This window comes from Taeniopygia guttata, chromosome Z (assembly GCF_048771995.1).
Source record: "Taeniopygia guttata chromosome Z, bTaeGut7.mat, whole genome shotgun sequence".
Lineage (NCBI taxonomy): Eukaryota > Metazoa > Chordata > Aves > Passeriformes > Estrildidae > Taeniopygia > Taeniopygia guttata.
Genome location: NC_133063.1, coordinates 72,153,392 through 72,175,077, shown reverse-complemented (window position 1 = coordinate 72,175,077; position 21,686 = coordinate 72,153,392). Strand labels below are relative to the sequence as shown.

General features: G+C 34.6%; 1 long non-coding RNA gene across 1 annotated transcript in view; it reads right to left on the bottom strand.

Moving 5' to 3' along the window:
• LOC140681921 (uncharacterized) overlaps nucleotides 1-5,797 on the bottom strand; it is a 111,180-nt gene extending 105,383 nt beyond the window's left edge. Inside the window, exon 1 of the long non-coding RNA XR_012053142.1 lies at nucleotides 5,452-5,797. This is a non-coding gene — a long non-coding RNA (uncharacterized lncRNA). The remainder of the gene's footprint in view (nucleotides 1-5,451) is intronic.
• Nucleotides 5,798-21,686: the final 15,889 nt, after the last annotated feature.

Here is a 21,686-nt window from a genome sequence, read left to right as displayed (position 1 = left end):
AATGACTGCACACAGAAGGATTGGAGGGTGGGAAAAGAGTAAAAACACAAGACGCAACATATTGAAACTCTACAACAATAGATTATATTGCATGGAATTTTAATAATTATTTAATTTTATCCTGAGAAGAAAGGGCTTTCCAAACATTCTATGCCAATAAACATTAATGCCAAACAATTGTTAACTTAAAAGATATTTCAAAAAAGCTTGTGAAGCAAAACAGAGTTATACTATAGTTGTAAAACAAAATGAAATTTAAAACAACAAGAACAAAACAAAACAAAGAAATCAACAAACCCCAAAAACATTTAATCAAAGAAAACTATGGCACTATGGGAAATGAGATCTGAGTCCTTAGACATATAGTAATTAAGTCAATTCACTGAACAGTAAAATAATGAAATAATAAGTGTCTTAGCTAAAAAAGAAGAGTATTAAGGCAATGTGTGCGCATACAAAACTATACATACGTACACAATGCAAATAAATACATACATACACACGTACCTCCATGTATTTCTGTACATACACATGTATGTATAATTTTTGTTACATGTGCCCATATATGCTTTTACATATAGGCGTTATATGCATATATGGGTATGTATGTGTATATATCTATCACTTAGGTTCCAAGTACCAGTAGGAACATATATACAAGTAGGTATATATATATATATATATATATGTATATATATATATATATATACACATATATATATATATATATATGTATGTATGTAGTATGTAGGTTTATGTAAAGTAGGTATATGTATAAATACTTTCTCCCTTTTCTTTCCCTTCATGAGAAATCGTTTAGTAGGTTTTTGGTCATAAAATCATAGCATGATTTTAAAGATCATCTTGTTCCAACCTCCCTTCCACTAGACTAAGCTTCTCAGAGTCTCATCCAGCCTAGTCTTGAGCACCTTCAGGAAAGGGGAGCTCACAAACATACTGGTCAACCTGCTCCAGTTCTTCACTGCTGTCACAGTAAATAATTTCTTCCAATATCTCATCTAAACCTCCTCTCCTTCAGCCTAATACCACTCTGCTTTGTCATATAACTACCTGCCCTTGTGAAAAGTCCATCTCCAACCTTCTTACAAGGCCTCATAAAGTACTGGAAGGTTGTTACAAGGTCTTCACAAAGCCTTCTCTTCTCCATGCTGAAGAACCTGAGCTATCTTAACCTGTTTGCATAGGCGAGGTGATCCAGCTCTGTGGTCCCAGTGGCTCTCCTATGGACTCACTACAACAGGTCAATATACTTCTTACATTGAGTTGAGTAGAGGGGCAGAATCACCTCCCTTGACCTCCTGGCCATTTTTCCCTTCATGCTGCTCAGAATGCAATTGGCTTTCAAGGCTATGAGCTCACATTGCTGGGTGATGTTGAGCTTCTTTTTCATGAACACAGCCAAGTCCTTCTTCCCAGTGCAGCTCTCTATCCATTCTCCACCCAGCCCGTGTTTGTGCTTGGGTTTTCCCTAACCCAGGTTCAGGACTTTGCACTTGGTCTTGATGAACTTCATGAGTTTCACATGAGCCCACCTCTCAAGTCTGTCAAAGTCCCTCTGGATGGCATCCCTGCCCTCCAGCATTCTGACTGTGCTAAACAGCTTGGTGTCATTAGCAAACTTGTATAGGGCACCTTTAATCCCATTGTCCATGTCGACAGCAAAGCTGTTAAAGGTTGCTGGTCCTTGTACTAATGAAGAACATCACTTGTCACTGCTCTCCACTTGTATATTGGCTTGTTGACCACAACGTCTTGGATGTGGAGATCCAGAAAGTGCTTTATCCACTGATGGTTGTCTACCCCTTAAATCAATGTGTCTCCAGTTTAGAATCAAGGATGTTGTCTGAGATGACAACATCAAATGCTTTGCAAGATTGCTGGTATTTCTTTTTACAGGCTAGTCACAATGGATATATTCCCTTCCTCGTATAGCTAAGCTATACCTAGTCTTTTTGACCTAAATCTTACCACGATTATGATAATAAGAAATTATGTTTCTTTCATCATTCAAAAAATGAAGGATCTACATTTACAACTGTCTTTCCTGGTTAAATTCTTCAGCACGACCATAATATGTATTTCCTCATTCACAGTTTTAGAGTAATCTTTCCTCTCAAATATGTGATTATCTAGCTCATTTATTGAAGAGAGATAAAGTAGGAGTTAGTATGAGTTTATAGAATTTTATTTCTTGTTGAGAATGCTAAAATTAAATATAGTACTGTACATGATATAACAACAATTTACGAATTAACAGATATTTAATATTGTTTTTCAAGACTTTGGTAAGTACTACGTAATGAACAAATGTGAAATGTGTGTATTCTGCCTTTTGTACGGGTGCTGCCTCCTTTGAGTACCACATTAAATTACAGAAAATCTGCCACTGAAAAACACTAGAATTCACTCCCTCCTATGAAAAATTAAGGTTTCCCACAAACCAGCAAAGGATTGCAGACGAATTAGAAGGCAAATTCCTTTGATTTTTAGCAGTGTCAAAGCATTTAACTATGATGGAATTAAAAAAAATACTATATAGCTACTATATAGCTACTATACTACTATACAGCTACTATATAGATAGCTTCATTTTAAAATTTTAAGTGTGCAGTTCCATTGAAATAATAGAATGGTTAATAGTCTTGTGTTCTAATTCAGGGGGAGATGTTAATTTTAAATGTTTTGCATATATAAATTATATTTTCTACAAAATATTTTTTGACTTTGTGCTTATTTTCAGTTTCCACTACAAGGATAAGAGGATCTCTTTAGACATCAAAAGTTCTAACAAAGAGGAATTGCTAATGGTAGTTGATGCTTTCAGCTTCACAGAGTAGATAAAACAGACACCTTTTATTCAGCCTGAAAAGTACTTTCCTCATTTACTTTACAAGTTGACTTATATTATAAACTTTAAATCCCAGCCATATGGCCAAGATTTTTTAATTACTGGTCATCCCATACACCAATCAAAGAATAAACTAACCACACATTCTTACAATATCAAGACCATGTGGAAGCCTATATTTAAATTTCTTTCATGCCTGTGAGAGTTGGGTTGTATTTAAAAGAAGGCTCTTCTAATCTACTTCAGGTTGAATCTTACTATTGTGAGCAAATTACAACCAAGCCAATTTTAATTACCTTTGGGGGGAAAAAGCTGTGACTAAGGCAATTATATGCGCCTACTGAGCCCATATTATTAACACTAAATGACACTAATATTTTCATATGATTAAGCAGGAATAATAATTATATTAATTATAATTTTTTATATTTAAAGAAGCAAGAAGTCACCTCATTTAAAAAAAGTCTTAGCACATTTTTGTGCTGCTCTAAACCCAAAGCATTTCCACAGACATGGTATGCAAATAATCTAAGTGCAGAATATGAACAGTTCATGATTTAGGATCCAAGTCCCATATAATTAGTATAACTGTTCAAATCCCTCTACATTCAAGTTCTGCATATGCATACATTAGCATGAATTAATGTGAAATTATTGTCTAGGCAAGATTATATGTTAGTGAAAATTTAAATAGTTAAGATTATGTAAAGAGACAAGTAACACACTGAGTTACAAACAGAAAGAAATTATACACAAATATATGGGAAATAGCTAAAGAATCTGATTATCACCTGTAAGAGCGAAGAGAATTTTAATATAGATCAGTAGAAAGATATTTAAGTCAGTGCAAAAATAATGGTCTCACTTCCATTTTTAAAGCTGTGGGGTTTCTTATGTTTTTAACACATGCTTTGAGACCTTCTCTTTTTACTTTTTTTCTGACTGCACATAAAACAAGTTAAATTGAATCCTTAATTCTGCATAAGATATGTACAGTGAAAAGTTATCCCAAAAAAAACAATACAATAATTCTTTAAATACTTAAGTGGATAATCTGAAAAATATATTCTCATATTTTCTTTAGGTCAAAGACAGAAATATTGAAATGTTAAAGCTTCAAAAAATGAACTAAAACATTCCTGACCTGGGTGAAGGTTTTGACAGGAGCTATGATCTCACAACGGAAAAAAAATAAGGTGGTTTTAAATTTTTTTAAAATAATTTTGCTTTAAATTTCATTTTCATTTCCTTCAGTTCGGTTTTGGTTTTGGTGTTTAAACTTTTTTAAAATATGCTGACAAATAGGACAATCTTAAATGAGATTGACACTTAATCAGACAGTAAATGCCAAATGTGTAATAATATTCTGAACTGAATTTCAGTCAGCATAATAGTAACAACAATTTTATCTTAAGGTAAAATCTGCTCTCCAGTGTTAATCTGTAATAAAAAAAGATTTATCCTGAAATAACAGTATTATAAATCCAAGACATATTAACTGTCAATTTACACTAAATTAAAGCAGAATAGTCATAAAAGTTTCTATATTAAAACTGTTCAGTGAGGCACCACATCTTGGGGTTGTTAGAGAGAAAGGGCATGGTAACAGAGATCTCAAAATACAAGCATGAGCTGGAAGCTAAGGTTCAGAAATATTAGCAGAAACAGCAGGCCTATAAGCACAAGGCACAGATGGCAATTAGTAGTTTATTAAAGGAGAATAACCTTGGATCTATGTGAAACCAATTTTAAATGCAAGAAAAAATCAAAAAAACGTCTCCTTCACAATCAAATTTGAATATAATGTGGAACTTCACAATCAAATTTGAATATAATGTGGAAGTGGGAACCATTGAAGAAATTTCCAGTATGGAGACCATATTGGGAAACATGTGAAGTGATCCCAAAAAGAGGAAGCTTAAGACACCCTACCAGTATCACACTCCCCCAACAGAGAACTCACATTTCTGAAATACACTGATCTTACCTTCTACCCTTCTACATCCTGTACTTCTTCCTGAAAAAGACTGATTGCCCATTGAACCCAGAAAAATAGTATAAAGTATAAATGAGATTCTGTAATTGGAAAATGTTGACTACAACTCATGGTATCATTACTAAATGAATAATTCACAGGCTGTTAAGAGTATACTTTGACTCACACTAAACTCTTGTCTTCTTGCTTAAGGTTTTTTCTTTAATCGAGAGAAACTCAACAAATAATGTGATGACTCTGTTCTTGTCAGTTGGTTGCTAAAATATAATTGCAATAGACTGGGAAAACCAAGCAAATAATTTGCAAAGCAAAATGGGAGTACATTATTTTAGTTTCTAAATACACTATCCATTGCATATAGATAGATGCATCTAAATGTATTATTGTTTGATCAGAAATATTTTTGACTCCAAACTGTAATAAATCAGATTACCAAATTTGCACTGCCATTCTGATTACTGAAATTTCTTTCAAAATATTATGACCAAAAATATAATAAGCATTTGCATTTTGAATATTAACTTTTTTTCATGCCTCAGCTAACTAAAAATAAATGAGACTTTTATGGGAAAATATAGCTACTTACCTTTTTCTCCCTTGAAATTATGAAACATATTCCAAGTGGCTTGAGGGGCAACCTATATAAAGCCAAATTTCTATTAATGGTGTTCCAGAAAGCTAGTTGCACTGCTCTTGAAAGATCGCCAGCTTTTCAGCTAGAGACAGTCTTCACTGTACTGCAGGAACACTGATTACTCTTTCAAAAGGACAATGTGAAAAATGTTTAGAAAAAAATTATCCCTGGTTAAGTCTGTATCTGCTAGACTCTATGCCTTTTACTGCAAATTATCACAAGCACAGGGCAGAGATCCTTCAATGCGTTATTAGGAGAGTAGCATAAGTGACACAATCTATGCTTGATGACTTTCTGTGTTCCCCAAACTGCACTGCGAGGTATTACAAAAAACATGTTTTCATTCCTTTAAACTTAGAAAGCTGCATGCTTCCGCACAGCAATATCAAAGTCCTTGTTCTTGCTATGTTCTCCTTCATAGGTAGTTTGTCGTAGCAACTGATTATTATAGATGTGATTACTGCCCCTTTCAATGTGCTTAAACTGAAACATAGAATTCATACACAAGCTGTTACTACCTGTTATCATAAAATTTGACTTACAATAATAAAAATAAATATGGACAAAGTCTTAGTATAATCCATTAATCATAATCTGTAATGTTTAATTCTCTTTTTCTTCCCCTGCAGGGATATTATACTTCACACATTCAAGAGATCACACATCTTTTTAGGAAATACTTACACCACATAAGAGGATAGTCAATTTAATGTGCAAAGTATACACTCACAAACCTTAAAACTTTCAATTAGTATACCGGGGAATGAAACGCCCCTAAGGATATTAAAGTCTTGATTTTAAATATTTTGTGATAAAAGGTCTCTAATATGAAGAACTGAGGACCCTTAGCAGTACTGTAGGATTTACATATTAGAATATAGACACAGAAAAGTAGCAACTTAAATGGAGACCTTCTCATCAGAAAGTAGCAGTTGAGCAAGAAGGCAAAGAGATTTCAGGATGACAAACTTAGTGCTTGGATATCCCAGCTAACATGTCATTATTGCCCTATTCTTTTCCCAGCAGACTATGAGAACTCAAAAGGCTGTAAAAGTGGGAAGATTCTTTCAAAAATTTTTGGCTGTACATTTTTTTAAGTGTAGAGCAAATGCTACATCAAGAGAAATAACAGCAAAATATTATAATGAATATATGTTGTTGTTAACTGGATAAGCTATAGGGATATATTTTTAAAGATCTTTCTCTTTTAGGGTCTTAATTGCTAATGGAAATCAAGTACAGGCCAGGAACAAAGGTCTTAAAAATGTTTATTTAACATTTGTTTACCAAAACCAAGTTATGGGTTTGAGTGTAGTTTTGAGTGAAGATACATAAGTATTAAAGATATTGCCTTGAAAATTTATATATTAGTTCAGATCATTATAGCAGAGAAGACAATGATATGAGCCATATTTCCAAAACTGCTTAGAAATAGACCTTAAGACTGTTTCCTTCCAAAAAATGTTTTCCACTTCAACTTCCAGAACTAATGCATCACTTCTTGGTTTCAACTGCACAGATCCTCATAAATTTTCTTCAATAATACATTAATAACTTAAAGGAAAGATTACATAAAATTTGCTATTAGTCACATTGTGTCTCAGAAACAATCATTCTTTAATATGGTTGTTTGAAGTCAGCCTGATTTCAGATTATATCGTACCTAACCTGTGTCTAATTATGATAAAAATGTTCAAGGGCTTTTATATGGCTTTTGATCATTCACATTGAGAGTCCCACAAAATCTTGACCAACCCTTAGTAGTTGGTCTCAATTTTAATTTTTTTAATCTTTTAGTTTCTTTTATCTTTGCAGCACAATCTTATGATTTTACATTATTACCTCTTTACATCTGATCTTCCTCTTTAGAGACAGGTATAATTATAGGTATTTTTCTCAGTATAGTACTGAAAGAAATATTTGTAACTTGTCAGGATAGAGGCATTAAATTATACTTTCATATAGACACATTTGATGTATAAACATATTGACATACCTTTGTACAGAGTCTCTGCTCATGATATTTTAAGTAAATTAACTGATATGTATCAATGTATCAATCAATCAAAACATATATTCAAGAAGATAACAAGTGATGGCATCTAGATACAGACGTGCGGCAACCTATCTCTTCTTATCTCTTCTAGAAAGTGTGCCACATTTTGCAATCTTTAAAACATAAGCATAAGTTAATCCTGAATTCTGACAACTCACAGAAATGTTCCTCTCTTGGAACAGCCCCACTTTAGTCCATGGTCTACTCCCAAGGAGCAATCTGTTCTTCAAATGTAGGAATTTATAATAGCAAGAAAGGAACCAATCATCAAAAACTCTTGCAAAATTCTTCAGTCTGGATTGCTTAATATTCACAGAGGGTCTCAGGGTCTTGTCTACCCATTGACAGCTATCTTGGGAAAGTGCTGAGTGCCTCAGTGTTACCCAGGAGTACCGCAAGAAAATACTCAGTATAGCACCTCCTCTCCCCACAGAAACTGAAATCCCTAGTACTGACTGTCTCTGACATGACCTTCCTCTAGTACAGCTGAGTTCTCAGAGACATCATGTATTGCAGTGCACCTCCCTCCTAGATTTATTCTTCTTTAAAGGAGTTAGAAAAAGATTCAGAGATTGCCCGGCAAGTGGCTGAATATTCTGGCAGCTCAGGACTGTGATTTGTGGTTTGTAATGAGCAATTAACTAGTGGACATTTCTCCCATCTCCTCTCACGTGCAGTCAAATAAATTGGTGAGTTTATACTGTTGCCAATCCAAATCTGGTATGAGTTAACACAAGGATAGAGAAAGGAAGGACATTTTACACAATTTTACAGGGCCTTTTTAGTCACCCTAGACTAGGAAAAAATTCATTCATTTAGACTGATATTTCTTTAAGTTTTTTCATTATACTCATGCTTCACACTCAAAAACTATTTTACTAAGTGAAAAAATATATGGAAAGCACTAATTTGTATGGAAGGTACTCTAACTAGCACGGCACATTATTTCATATCATAATGTTATGGTATTCAGAATGGTCAATGTTCATTTAAGATAGAAAAATTGCAATAGTTCAATCAAAGAAATGTATATCTAGTAATGATGCAATTTTTACTATGTAAAATGCATATCTGCATATTATATGCTATGCTTACATAAATAGAAGCACATGTGCTAAGATATACACATATATTTTTCAGGGATAGTTTTGATATTAAAATGCTTTGTCTAATTGATATTAGGTTAAGAAGTTGGAAGTTATAAATTATAAGTTAGAAGTTTTGAACACCAGAAGACTGGAAATTTTACTTCAAATCAGGCAATACATCTAATAATTTTAAAATTAATATAGATGTAGTCAGAATCGATGCTAATAATTGATGCTAACCTTTGGAGTCAGAACTGACGCTAGCAAGAACCCATAAAACTCCTGATAGATTATGTACTCCATTTTAACATATGATTTTAAATTCAGCAACAAAATATCCTGCTGCACTCCCTCCTGGAAGATCTTAAATCCCGGCTGGCTCTAGCTCCGGAGCGAGCGAGAAGGTTCCCTGAGCCCTCCTCTGGGCCAACATCAGGGGCTTCAGAGAGCTCGGGATGGGGCCTTGGTGCCCAGGTGAAATTGGATGAAAACTACACGCGGAACAGAGACAGAAGCGTCCTTCTCCAGGGGCAAAAGATCCTTTTATTTCCCTCAATGTGAGGGGAAGGCGAACGAGGATCCAAACAAACAGCACGATGCCAACCAGAGAAGGCTGTGGGACAGAGCTTGCAAGGGATTATATAGGGCAGGGGGTGGGGAAAACTTGGACCAATGGCGAAACAGTGTGGGTGGCTCCCTGGGGAGTGGTCTGGGGGAAGGACCCAATGGGGTAAGGCAATGGGAGGGGCCCTGGGCCTTCACCCAATCACCCGACGCCCTGGATGGAAGGTTCTGGATGTCAGGGTGGGGCGCCGGATGACTGGCACGGCTCCTGGGAGGGGATAAGGGAGTGGTTTGGTGGGGTGATTGGGAGTGGCCAGGTGACGGGCATGGGTAGAAAGGCAGGAAGGGTTGGGCAGCGCCAACTGGGGAGGGGGTGGGGGTACATAGAACATACCAAGTACAATTTTTTAAACGAAAACAGAGGAAACTGACCCGTACATAAAGAAACACAACTGGAACATAAAATAGCACAACTCCACAATATCCATAGCTCATAGCTTTATTAAAATGCAATATATATGTTTTCTCTTGTTTTATGATTTCCAGTGGGAATGAATGATATCTTATTTTAAATTTATAATTAAATTTATAATTTGTTTAATTCCACTTATAAAGTAGCAGTATGACTTACCAATGCCTGAACAATTTTTTCCTGTGAGTTATAGGGGCTTGCTGTCTATGAATTTGATCGAAAATCTGTAATTATGTCTTAACAATCCTCCTTGAAAAATAACACATAATTAGACAGAGCTTAAAAAGTAGCAGTTAGATTTAAGAACACCCAATTTTTTATTTTAACCTATAGAAGACTACATATTTGTTCAGAATTTTTTTAGACTATCAAGGGTTATAGGAAGGAAATAACATTGGGATAACAATATTGAGACTTATTTTGTTTGTTTGCTTGGTTGGTTTTGTTGTCTGGCATCAGCATATTCATCATCTGTTTACTGAGTAAACATTTGGAGAAGTTACTGCATAGGCAGTCTAAACAATCCTGAATAATTGGTGGTTATCTAAAGATATGAATAACTACTAAACATCTAGATAGCCTAATGATGTACTTCGGTGATCCATGTCACTTCCAAATGTTCCTTGCCAAGCAACAGATCTAAAGGACTGATTTACAAAGGAAGCTAATAAATTCAGAGAGCTCCCTCTTATATAGGTAATCGCCTTTCACATAGTCTTAATGAAAGAAAAGTCCTTCTGATTTCAGCTTTATTTTAAGGGATTTTGCTGGCATAAAGAGTGAAAGTCAGTGGTAGTAGTCTTCGTAATCTGAGGCAGACTTTTATGATTTTTGTTTTGCTGCAATTTTTTTCCTTCAACACTTTTTTTTTTTTTTTTTTTTTGTAGTTTCTGCCACAGGCCTCCTTCTCTGCTTCTTCCATCTTACTTTCACATGCTGATATTACATCTAGTGACAGTGTGAGACTGAGACTTTTGCTGTTTCATAGTGTAGCTAACTCCAAACCTCACAAAGAAAACAAAATTTAAATACTTAAATGTCTGTTGATTTTAACACCAGACACAAATTATGACTGGTGTCATGGTGTGAGGGCTCCTCACACCATGACACCAGTTATAATTTCCTTGGCCACTCTAAGTATTCTTTTGCTTCTAAAATTTTATTAAGTTGTTTTATCCTGTTTGAATTGAGAAGAAGGAGAAAATAAACAATAAAACAAACAAACAAAAACCCACAAAAAGACAAGGAATCAACAAACAAAAACCCAACCACAAAAACCACTCCCAAATCCAGCATACAAACCTCAAGGGCTTGACTACTGCAATTCTCCCAAATCATCAGAAATCTAAAAATCGTGTGAAAAACCGCAAGTTGTAGGACCTACACAAAACTAATACAGTCACTGAAAGCTGATTTGCACAGCAAGGCTTTGGTAGTGGCAGGGGCTGCTGGGGTGTCTTTTGTGAGAAACAGCTAGAAGCTCCCCATATGTCAAACTTGGTCATGCCATTCAAAGTCAATGGGTGAAAACTTGAGATGCAGAAAATTCTGTATTAGTAACACAAAACACCTTTTCTTGTTTCTTTCCCCCCCCCCCCCCTTTTTTAGTTAATATTGAGGAAGGCCAAAGATAAGCAGATTGCCCAGAGAGATTGTATAGTCTCCACTCTTGAGAGATATTTAAACCTTCCTGATGAGAAGCCCAGCAATAAACAAGAGTGTTACTAGACTATCAACCCCCCTCTAGTTCTGTGACTTTGAAATGTTGTGGAGTTGTGTGTCAGTAAGGCCAACTGAAAAGATTTAAGTGCTCTAGTACATTTGTCAGTATTCAGCAATGGTTCATTGGTGAGACGTTCTCATAAATATGGAGACTGATATATGAACACAGAATATAAAAATTGTATAGATTATGAAAGTTGCCTGGTGGCAAATATGAGGAAATGAACAAGAATCTTTTTAATTGAACCACTTCAAACAAAAGTGCTTCTAAAAATATATACCTGTTTATTTGTCTCTCAATGTTTTGGTGGTGGGGAACTGGATGTGCACCTGATGAAAGGTAATTTCCTTTTGGTAAAGAATTTGTTCTATAATGTCTAAGAATCTGGTCTATCATGCCTTCTTGTTTTCTAATTTAGATTTTTATTTTACTTTGCTTTTCTCTTTTACCATATATTTTATTGCTGTTCTGCACAAGTTTTCATAAACAGTATGAGTGTCTCTCTCCTGAGATATTCATTGAGATTGCCATCTAGGCAATCATTCAATGTCTGAAGAGGCTATATAATATGAAATTGAAAAGGATCAAAATGTTTTCATATTACTAATAAAATATTGATAAGGGTAAGAATTAAAGTAGTCTAGGAAAAAATAGGCACTGAATAGTGGCTATTCAGTATCTTTTAAAGAAGAATTAATAAATCTAAATTTTAAATGTTTTAAAAAAATTTGTAAGCAAGAGGTGCTTTCAATGCTAAAAGCATAATCTTCTGTTTCACATATGTAGTGATAGTGTTTTAATTTTATGTTGTTGAAAACCTACTTGAGCAAGTGTATTTACCTTTCCAAATGATAAATTACAATGGAAAATTTCTGGCTAGTTAAAAACCATTATAAATTACTTGAATATCTTTCAAGAGTGAGAGCCTCAATGTATAAAGAATTACATATCCTTTGATGTAAAAAGGAATTTTTTTATGCTACACTGATCTTCACAGGTCTGCATGCAATTTTCACCCATTTTGAGCCAATATTTCCATAATGGTTTTTCTTACTATGTCTTTTCTAAAATACATACAAGTGGCTGCTTTATATTTCACTTAGCAGTTCTATGGGACAGCTAGATACATAGGAGTCTTCAGTTTTGAGTTTCAAATGTTTGAAAATGCTCAAACTACCTGAGCAAAAGTCAAAGGGCCAAGAAACCTAAACACCTTTTCCTTTATACAATAACAGAAAATAGAAAGGGCATGATCATCATCTCAGAAAAACTGGTCTTGTAATGTATATTCTCAGGAACCCAGCATGAGAAAGGTTTTGTATATCAGCTTTGTAATCTAGTTATTTTAGTAAGATATTTCAAAAATGAAGAATTCTACAGAGTGGATCAGAGCTATACATTGTCATTGGAAGGGACTGACTTATCCATCTTTCTTGCAAAGAGATTCAGCTTACAAAGTCATTATTTCCCCTTAATGGAGATGTCACATGAAACGTGGAGAGAAAGCACCATTTGACTAGGAAGCGAGAGTCACACTTCTGAACTGCCATTCTGTGACAGTTATTAAAAGATCCTTTCTTGTTCTAAAGACCCCTCTTTTTGAATTGCATAGCTTGATGTTCAACACTTTAAATTTCACCTTTTAAACTTGAAAAAGGTGAAAATAACACAGAACAAAGATCTTCTGAAGTCTGAGATCTACAAATGAGCTTGTTTTTGTCTAAAAATGTTGTATGAGAGAGCTGTAAAAGAAAAAATAAGAAAGACTGCAGAATTCCAGGCTGCATTCAACGGAGAGAGATTGTGCTTTTCCAAATTTACCAATGTTTTGTATTCTTATAGATTTTTGTCTTTTCAGCGAAAACTATATTTGGAAAGGTATTCCATAGTGTCAATTCCAAATTGAAATATAGAGATTTTGAAGTTATTTGTCTTGTATATTTTCCTATTTAGCTTTGTTTAAAAGAAACCCAAAAAGCCCAAATAACACATTCTTATAATAATTTCTAATGATTAAACACAATGTCTGCAGTAGCATTCTTTCTGTAAAATTGGTGATGAGTATAGGCCAAGATAGCCTTAATTGCATGTTGGTTCTGCTTTTCCAAATCCACAGTTTTATAATCATAATACAGTGAAAGTGGGTTTTTATAATTTTTACTGATAAACTTGTTAAAATACAAATAGAGACTAATGCATCATAGATCATAGAGGGAGTACATAATTGTAAAGTCCAAAGACTCTTCATATTTCTCTAAATAAACTGCTAGAATAAGAATGGCAATCCAGGTAAGAAGTATAAAAGTAAATAAAAAACCTCCAATATGTTTTCTGAAAAGCAAATTATTTTCTGCAGTTTTGACTACTTATACCTACTAATTGTATGCCTGGAGTAATCATCATTGTAAGGCTTATAATAATCAACTACAAACTTCCTTTCTTTACAAAGGAATGAAAAAATCTTCCTATTTTTTTTACAAGAAAAAGAAAAGTGTTTCATATGTTCCTAGAGTTTTTGAAGTCCCTGCGTTATTATCAGATATTTACTGTTCTGCAGTAGGAACTTCAGGTTCATACTCTACAATACAATTGGAACTTGAAGCTTTGGGAGTTTCCTTTGAAACCACTGATTGTAAAATAGTTTTAAAGAAACCTCATTCTTTCATGAACGTTTTGGGTCAGTAGGATGCATAAAGTTTGCATTCAACGTTTTTGTGAGTTTTAGAGTGTTTTTGTCAGTTGATTGCTGGGGGTTTTGGGTGCAGGGTAGAGGGGAAGGCTTTTCCCTTTTTTTTGTTGTTTTTGTTGGAGAGTTTTTTGTGCCAAATTTATGTCTTCAATGGCAGAAATATTTCCAGTTAAATACATCATGCTGGCAGTTATTTTTCACTTACTCTATTATTAGTGGCCTTCATTTAAACCAGTTTTTATATGTCAAATGTTGCTTTCCGTGGTCCTTATTTAATTTTTTTTAGAATACAACAGTATAATTTTTTTCCGCACTTCATTGACTTACAAATAATGACAAAGAAAATTTGAATTATTTTCTTTCAACAATCAGTGGGTTTCTACTCATTTTAGATATGATCAATTAAAGGAGAAATCTTTGAAAAAACTGTTTGTAAGAGGTTCTTAGATAGTGTCTGAAAGTGAGTACAGAATACATAGCATTCATTACAGCTATTTCTTCTCTGGTTTTTAAGAAAAGGTCACCTTAGTTGAATCCTACATGAATAAAAACTCCTAGCTAATGAGCATCTGCAAACTTGTCCTTGTTTATTCAATTAGAATTTTTATCCACTGGTCAGCAGCTATGTATTAATCCCTACAGGTATTTTGCAAAATCTTTCAGTAAAATCAATGACTCATATGATTTCATGTGAACTAGCTCCCTTGAATTGTTTGTATATCTGAAGTAGCTTTAATAATCTGTCTTGGGAAAACTCTAATTGGTTTGGAAAATATGAGAATGAAGTCAACATTTATGTTTCTATCTAATGTGTTGTATTTAATTTCACATCCTTTTATTATGCTCTGCATAGCTAGGACAAAGTAGAAATGCCTGCTTTCATATTTATGTCTGCTGAAAGAAGTCAGTGGAATATATCCAGTGTAGGCTTTTGAAGCCGGGTTCTTGCCTTGCCTCATTTTCCAATCTTTTTCCCTTAAGGCTACAGATCTGTAGTTTAATTGAAGATGTATAACTACTTTTTTTTCTCTGTACAAATCCAGTTTTCTAGCAAGCTATCCTGTCTGAAGAGGCATCTTCACAATCCAAGGAGAAATAAGAATATTTTCCCCAAGGATTTCAAGGAGCATCAGAATGTAGATTTTTTGTAAATTTAGAGATGAGAATACTAGTATACTGTATTGTGACATAAAGGCACTAATCACAGAAGGATTGCTGTAACTAGTAGTTTATATTACCTAGGAAAGAAAAGAAAATGTCCAGGAACAAAAGAGAATGCTTTCAGCACTTGAGATGTTGATCACCACTCTGATATTGTAAAACTGCCAAGATGGAGAAGAAAGAGAACTAGCATGAATTGGTGAACACCTGGGTATATGGGAGCAAAACGAGAAGGAAGTGAAAGTGGCAGGAAAGTTTCAAAAAGTAAGGTGAAAATGTATTTATGAGATGGCTGGATCAAGTGTAATCGAGGATGAACTGTCCAGAAAATGCTGCAGCAGTTCCAGAGTATCTGCAAATGATGAGCCTTCTTGGACTCAGATTTTTTTTTTTCTTACTTTAACCCATGAAGCTGCAAGTATAATAATTTAGCCAGAGTAATTTACAAGAAAATTTTTATGCTATTTCCACAAACTCTGCATGGAAGTAAAACATAATTTTTTCTACATTCCTCAGACTTCAGATAATTCCTAACTAGGAAGCACTATTTTTTTTCAGGTATGGAAACCGTGACAGAACATCAAACAAAAAAATACTGTGTCACCAGATAGACATAATCAATGTGTTTTGAAGTGAGAACCATTATCAGGTCTTTCAGATTTATTTGCACTATGAAAAATGCATTTCCAATGGACATTGATATTCAGGATAGCATTTAATGAATCATATAAGCTAATATGTATTGACATCCTACAATACGTACTAGTTTAACTTATAACCATATTATATTATAGATATAATATGGTGTATGGTTTTATTTTATTGTTCAAATGGCAAAGCTGATGGAGGTTAATAGCATTCAGTTACAGTCAAGAAAGACAGACTTTATTCATGGAAGAAATTGCTAGGGTCAGAAGTCACCAGGACAAGTTTGTGGAAGACAATAATTTTATTTATAGAAAATACTTTCTCATGAAAAAAAAAAAAAAAGACAAAAGTTTGTCTTTCCAAGATAGAAGTGTGTTATTGTAAATGAAAGAAACAATCAAAAGCCAAAAGGTTTCTGGTCAGATTGAATAGTCCAAACTGAAAACATGAAGCTTCTAAATTAATTTCTCTTTGCAGTAAATTCTGTGACTGCAGTTTTTGGCATTCAATGAAATTTCAGGGTTTAATGTATTTAGTTTTAAAATAGAGTAGAGAAAGACAAATTCTAATTGCAGAAAAAAAGTGTCACAGAAGTGACTATAAAGTTCAAAGCAGAATGTGAAATGTAGACTTATCAAAGAAAATTAGAATCAACTGAAGATTTTCAGCAGCATGGAAAGATGTATGTCAAATAGAAAGGTTTGAATTGAAAGGAATCATCAAACATAATTTAATCCTATCTGCTGCCACGATCATGGACATCTTTCACTAGACTAGGTTGCCCAAAGACCCCTCCAAACTTGAACACTTCCAGTTGTGGGATATTGCAGTGTCTCTCTATTATCATAGAATATTTCTTCCTTAGGTTCAATCTAAGTCTACTTTCTTACAAATTTAAAGCTATTGTGCATTGTCTTGTCACTACAAGTCATAGTGATAAGTGTCGCTTTGTCTTTTTTATAATATCTCTTTAAGAAATGGAAGGCCACAATAATTTGTCCTTGGATATTTATTTTCTCCAGGCTGAATAATTCCAATGATCTCAGTCTTCCTTCATAGGAGGCATATTCTAGCCTTTTGGCTGTTTTCATGGTTCTACTCTGAGCCATTTCCAACAGGTCCATATCCTTCCTATATTGAGGACTACAGAGATGGATGCAGCTCTCCAGCTGGGGGCTAGTTTTCTTTAAGATAATACAGTATCTTAGAAAGAATGATAACTTTTCTCAAGAACAAAAGTATATTTTTTTAAAAAACACTTGTTTTCCAGTGTTCTTCTGCACCCTGAGAAGTGACAAGTGCAAGAACTTTTCAAGGTCACTGTAGTTTATATTTCATATATACTTTCTGTTTTCTTATTCTGCTTTGTGATTTTTAAGTCTACTAATCTTACTCCCCATGGGGAAAAAAAAAGAGAACTTTCAATATAATTACAATTAAATCTTCATTTGATTAATCATGTTTCCTTAAAAATTAAGAATCACTGTTTAAAAGAATTACATTATAGATATAATCTGAGTTACATTTGTGCGGTTAGTTTTTTTAGCTACAGGTGTGACTTCTAGAAGCTTCTTACATCAGAGCCGGTCTTAGTTGGCTCTGAGATGAACCTGTGAATGGCCAGAGGGTCGAGCCCATCAGCAAAGGAAGTAGCTACTCTGTGGCAAAGTATTTTAGAAAAGGGGAAAATACCTGTACCATTTCCACTGGAGAAAAGAGCAGTGAGATTTTGTGACAGAAACATCTCTGCAGACACCAAGGTTGGTGCAGAATAAAGGATAGGGGGTGCTCCAGGCACTGGAGCTGAGATTCCCCTGCAGCCAGTGATGTAGCCCATGATGAAGCAGCTGTGCTGTCTCTCATGGAAGGCCAGAGGGATCCAGGGATCCACCTGCAGCCTGTGGAGGTTCCCACATAGCAGGTGGATGCCCAAAGGAGACTGTGACTCATGGGAGGCCTGTGGTGGAATAGGGTTTTGGGAGAGCAGTAGCTTGAGGAGAGAGGAGCTCAGGACGGGGCAGGTTTGCTGCCAGGCCTTGCGACTTCACCAGGGATCCATGCTGGAGCAGCCTGTGCCTGAAGGGACCCACAATAGAGCAGCTAGCGGAGAACTGCAGGCATGTGGGAATAACCCATACTGAAGATGTTCATGGAGGACTCTCTCCTGTGGGAGAGGCCCACAGTGAAGCAGAAGAAGAGGAGAAATGAGCATCAGAGATAACGCATGACAAATTGACCACAGCCCTCACACACTTTACCCCTGCGCCACCCATGGGGAGGAGGGAGACCAAACAAGAAATGGAAGGGAGTCAGGGAAGAGGGGAGGAGTCCAGGGAAGGTGTTTTTAAGATTTGGGTTTATTTGTCATATCCTACTCTAATTCCAACTGGCAGTAAATCAATTACCCCAAGGTGGCTCTGCCCATGATGATAATTGGTGAATGATCTCCTGCCCTTATCTTGTCCCATAAGCTTTTCTTTGTATTTTTCCATCCTCTCCAGCTGATGAGGCAGATTAACTCAGTTGTTTGGTGTGTACATGGTGTCCACTCAGGATCAATCCACCATATAATCATATTCCATTACATCATTTTCATTATACAACAGTAAAGAAAAAATATGTATGTACTCGGTTGCACATTTATTTGCAAAGTACCTGCTGAAGTAAGTTCAACATTTACTTCTTTGAGACAGAGTTCAAAACCAGCCATGTTCAGCAGTCAAATGCACAGAAATACTAAAAAATCTTAACTTACCTTAGGAGTTAGCTTTATATTTTTTTTTTTACATAGATATAAAAATAAAGAACTTTTTTTGTCCCTTCTTGGTAAAGAATTCAGTTATATCTTAAGACAAAAACTACATATTATTCAAAATATATATATTCAAAATATATTCAAAACCACATATATTCAAAAGTAGTTTGAAATAGGCTACCTGTTTTTTCATATATGATAGCACACTTTTCTTTAATCCAAAAGATTTGGTCATATTTGGTCAATATTAAAGATCACTTACCTTAAAACTGAATGCTGAAGTACTACTACCTTTCAAAGTCTAAAGTCATTAAATACTAGTGTCTGAAAAAAAGGACTGAACTCACAGTACTGTAGTGACTTCTCTCAAGTACTACATACCATTTCAACAATATGAAGATTTTTAACAGTAATGCTCTAATTTTTAAAGTCGTAGGTAATCTTTACCACTGTCATAAATAGATACTTTTGAAGACAGAATAATAATGCACATTTGTAATGGCAATACTTCTGAATATGAGATTATTATTATATGTAAATAATGCTTTAACAAGTAAACAATTATAATAGGAATAAGCAGGGATAGATCCTCAAATGAGGATAAATTTAGAGATGTATTGAGATAATATTTTAAAAAAAGAAAACATTTGTGGTCATAAGGAAAACTAAAAGAAAGGTAACATGGGAGAGGGAAGAAGGTGCTCTTCTGGTTCACTTTTGCCATTAAAAAGCAAGAGTTATCTTGTATTTGTCAAATTAAATTCCTCCATAACATTACTGTAAACATGTAATATGTGTCCATTTGAAGTGCAATTCCAACTTTTGTGTCTTTTATTAATATAATTATTTTAGTGAGCATAGTTATGTAAAGTATTCCATCTGTATCGTCTTGTCCAGAAGTTAGTGTGTGAGTTCAGTAAATATATGACTGCTGCCACATGCCTCAGAACTGGGTATACGAAGATTGTGCAATCAAAATTCTCATACTGATTCATGAGAGACTCAGAAAAACCTTTGGATGATTTATATTTGGAATCAATGCCATATTGCTCTTCATTAATACTGTGAATCTACAGTCTAGGATATGTAAATGGGTACCCTAATTTTATTGTGATCTTTGCTTGCAAAACATAGGGGTTTATAAAAATGACAGAAAATCACAGCTTAAATGAAAAAATATTATGAACTCTTCTTTCACAAATTCCTGATTTTAATTTTTTTAATATCTACCTTCCTGTGGGAAGTAGAAAGAATAAAAGGTATTCTTTTCTAGAGCGTAAGTGTCTATAAAGAAAATCGTGGAAAGGTTTTCCAAGGAAGAGGGGTTATATTACACAATTTTTATGTCTTTCTCTTTTGTCAGGGAAGAAAAAGGCAAACTTTGCACATCTATGAAAACTGTGACCTAAGGATCTTCCTGAGTATCTATCTGTTGGATAGATACACACACGCACACAGAGCCTTCCCTGCCTTATTACTCCCACCTGCCTTCCCTTATACACAGTGTATTATGCTGAGTTACAGTAGAATGAAGCCTCCAGGGCACTGAAAATGCATAAATAACTACATTGTTATCTATGATCTTACAGAAATAAAGAGCTAATTATAGATATCTTCTTATTACAGTGTCCTACATTTTTCCTGGTAGATATAGACGCGTCTCCTCCTTAAGCTAAAACTATTAAAAAAAAACTTTGTCTTAGCTTCCTATTCCCCGGGTAAAATTTTCTGAGTGAATTCTTTTCAGAGCAAAAAGAATCTTCCTGCTTTCATTTTTTTTTTTTTTTAACCACAATGGTTCACTATATTGCTTCATTTTTAAAAGAGAGATCACAGCAGTGTGCTAGATAAACTTACTGAGCTCCTAATCTTGTGATACTCTTTTTTATGTTGCCTGTCAATAGGGAGCAGCATTTAAAGATGGAACTATTTTGCCAAATTTTTTCATACTTTCCGAGTCTTATTTATAAATATAGAATTAAATGGTGGAGCAGGAAAGGGAGTTGAAGGCTTTGTGCTTTTAGGTCTGGTGCTCTAACAAAAGAAATGGACAGAAAAGCACAAATCATCTAAGTTCATCTAAGCAGAAGTCATCTAAACAGTAACTATGAAAGTAGCATTTACCCATCTTGCACTGACATTCCCAGTAGGATTTTTTCCTGAGAAACTTAAAAATTAAAAAGAAAAAAGTAACTAAGAAAGGTGTAAAATGCAGAGGTTGCATTTTACATGAGCATATATCTCTTTCACTCCACTTGATATGTATGGAAGGCAGAGAGAAATGGGGTAGTTTTTGTTTAAGTGTAAAAGTCTCATAGTAACTGCTGGTTGCTCTACATTCTTATATCAGAGACTTTAATGGAATGCAGAGCAGAAGAAAGACAAAAAAAAAAACAACAGAACAGACCTTTAAAACTGGGTCCTAACCCTCCATTTGCTCTTCTGCTGTCTAGTTACTAGTAAATTTCTTTCTATCTCCAAAAGAAGATAAATGTTTCAAAGTGGTTCCTTATCTCTTCTGTGTTGATGCTTGTAACCTTAGTAGCTTCCAATATACTGACACATTTCCACTTTCATTTGTAAGAGATAAATGTTTCAGCATGAATATAATTGAAAATTAATATTATCTAAATGCTCTTAAATACACTCTCTGAAAATGTAAATACTCCTATTGCAAATTTTGACCCAGCTGAGTTTTATTTTAAGCAGAAGGTTGAGCTGATTTTGAGAGAGCAGCTGTACATTTCTATGTATATGTATGCTCTGGGTTATTTTTGACAAACAAGAGAAAAAATATATAAAGGAAGGAATGAAGTTTCAGAGTACCAACCGGTGAAGGGGAAAGATTGTTACTGCTCCACTAACATCTACCCATTCTATTACACCCCACCAACAATGCTGCTTTATTGAGATACATATAGGAAAAGGAAGAAAGAAAACAAAGATATCTAGATGTACATATTGGACTTGTATCTATACATATAGAGAGAGTTTTAAATCTTATTGCATGAAGCAACGCCCTAATAGCATA